The sequence below is a fragment of the Fomitiporia mediterranea genome (genome assembly GCF_000271605.1).
Source record: "Fomitiporia mediterranea MF3/22 unplaced genomic scaffold FOMMEscaffold_10, whole genome shotgun sequence".
NCBI lineage: Eukaryota > Fungi > Basidiomycota > Agaricomycetes > Hymenochaetales > Hymenochaetaceae > Fomitiporia > Fomitiporia mediterranea.
The window spans coordinates 2,004,576-2,007,696 of NW_006760395.1; positions in this window are offsets into that span (position 1 = coordinate 2,004,576).

The window sequence follows — 3,121 nt, forward strand, 5'->3', positions numbered from 1 at the left end:
CACAGGCATAGCAAAGCACTGAATGATGTTCAGAAAGGTAGATCACATCAGTAAGACTCAGAGAGCCTAGCAAAGAATAGACTACACATACAGAGTAATACAGAGCTCTAGGATACAGAGAAAGGGAAATTTCGACCTAGGATCAGACTCAGACAGTGATAATTTGGATTCCTCTTCATCCAATGACAACAATCGAAGTAATACTTTATTCGAACTGTCAGACATTGATTCGAGTGATACAGAGCCTACTAAGAAGTGTAAGAAACACTTGAGGAAGAAACAGAACAAAGAACTCCTCAAATTGAAGATACAGATGTGTAGTACAGAACCAATAGCTTCTACAGTATACTCAGGTGAACCAGACTTGCAGAAGTATACAAAGTTTGTTATTGAAGTTAATCAGTACATGAAACAATCAGGACTTCATCATTTCCCTAAGAGCTAAGTAGGGATAATGCCAGGTTTTATTAAGGGAAAAGCAATGAATTTCTATTTGCAAAAGATTGCAAACCACAAGTATAGATGGACACTTGCTCAATTCTTTAGAGGACTTATGGACTTTTGTTTCCCTTCCAACTTTACTGAAATACTGTAAAAAGAGTTCAATACTTTGAAACAAGGTAATAGGAATATTCAGGATTATTTGTATGATCTAGAGATGAAAGCTACAAATCTAGGAGACATTTCTCAGCAAGATTTGACCAGACAGGCATGGTATGGATTGAATTCCAAGTACCAGAGGCAATTACAATTAGATTGCTTAAATCCAGACACTGTAGATTACTCAATCTTCAAGGATAGGCTCAAAAGCATTGAAAAAGCAAATGAATCCATAGGAATCAAATGGCACATAGATTCCAGACAACATTTCAATCTGTAAGGACACAGTGATGATTCTCAGAGTGATTATTTGTATACAGACAGTTCTGATAATTCAGGAAACAATCAATTCACTCTACAGGATAGTGAAAGTAATGATTCAGACCACAGTGACTCTAGTCAGGATACTACACATACAAGCAGTGCAAACACCAAAGGAAAGGCTAGGCAATTGTATTATCCATCAAGGAACAATGACTAGCATGAAAGTAAGACAGGAAACCATTAGAGAATGTACACTACAGGTTTCAAACATTATTCCCAATCGAAATTGGACAAAATGAGAGTGAAAGGACTATGTTTCATTTGCAAACAAGATGACCACTTAGCCAGGAATTGTCCTACTTGTAATATGATCAGATTGAACAATACACAGGATGATTGTTCATCATCTAGTAATGTCAGTATCAGTTACACTGCTTTAGATAAGTTAGCAGACAACTTGGACAGTGAGAACTACATAGAATTGGAGTCAATTACAGACTATGACACAGATTCTTACATATCTAGCAGCAATATACATGTTTTATCAATTTGGATACTTTGTGAAGGCAATACTAAGGATTCAGTAACAGAACACAAGTTCAGACATGTGAACAATGCATTTGAAAGGGCAAATTCAGTATATTCAAGACTCTATGAGACTACAGCACTTAGGCATTGTACTACAGGCATTCAGTACAGGAATAAACATCACAGGAAGTCTAAACATTGAGATAGACAATTGTATAGTGTATACAATAACATTTTATACTTGAAAGCACAGGCATACAGTGTAGAAAGGATTCTACAAGACTACAGATACGTATGGCACATGGAAAGGACTAGGAAACATGCATACAACCATTGTTTCAAGGATTCTAAGATGCTACAGGCACAAGGCAACACATATATGGACACTTCAGAGACACTACTACCAATTCTTAGAGCCACAAATTGAAACAATGCTCTTAAGAAATACAGGCTGTTCACAGACAACAGGAATGTGTACCAGGACATCAGGAAAGGACCTAAGAATGTTAAACAATTGGAATATAACCAGCCAGATAGTATTATGGTTTACAAGGCAATGCAAATAGTAAACTGTGTAAGCAGGACAATCTATCAAGCATTACTAGACTATAAAATATGACTACTCTTGGATACTGAGAAATATTTTAATCCAAACGATTCACACAGGTATTCTATTAAGTTAGAAGGTTACATCACACATCAGAAGACAGAAATCAGTACATTGAGCAAGGCAAAGTGCATATACATTGAGAATACAATGATACCACTTCAGAATAAGTATCAGGCATGGAAATATATTGACAGTGATAGAAAGACACAGACATATGCATACACAGTTGATTCTATTCAGTACAGGGAGAGATACAGGATTAGTATCAAGTACTACAAAGGAACTATGTCAGTTGACATCAGAACAGACATTTCCATCTTCAAGATTGAAGAAACAATCAGTACAGAGCACAATTGAAGAACTTTGCATAGAACAATGTTCTATAAGGTACAATTGGATGTTACACTATGAAACTATTCAGTTCATAACAAAGAATTGTTCAGAAACATTAGAACCAGTTCAGACTACAAGGATATATTGTACAGAACACAGTTTCAGGAGAACATAAGGTATTACATTGTGAAATACATCTTCAGACAGCTAGGATTCATCAGAATAGACTCAGGATACTTTATTAGACATATTATAGACATTACAGGCACTCAAATGGATGCACTAGCACACATATACTCAGGATACATAGTAAGGATCATGATATTCAAGCTACAGGATGACAATTACAACCTACAGGATGTAGAACTGTTACAATCTATGTAACAGAATGACAGTAAGACACTACTGAGATTAGGAACAATTATACATTGTATAGAACAAAGTACAGAAGTTTAGAGGGCAACTTCAAGCCAGAGAACAGGTTCAGAACCTAGACAATCTGCTCAATCTGCTCAATCCACTCAAACGGATTATCACACCACTTCAAGGGAAAGCAAAGGCAATATACATACAGCCAGCAAATATCAGAGTAATAGTGAATTAGCAATGATTGAACAGACTATTCAAGTATTCAGGCATGATACTTTGATGCTACAGAAGGAAATAGAGTATCAGGAAGCTCAAGGACATCTATTAAACAATGATACAGTTCAATCTACTCTAGGAATGAGTAGTTACAATCAGTTTGAAGTACAAAATCATGCAGAAGACCTCTCCAGACACTAC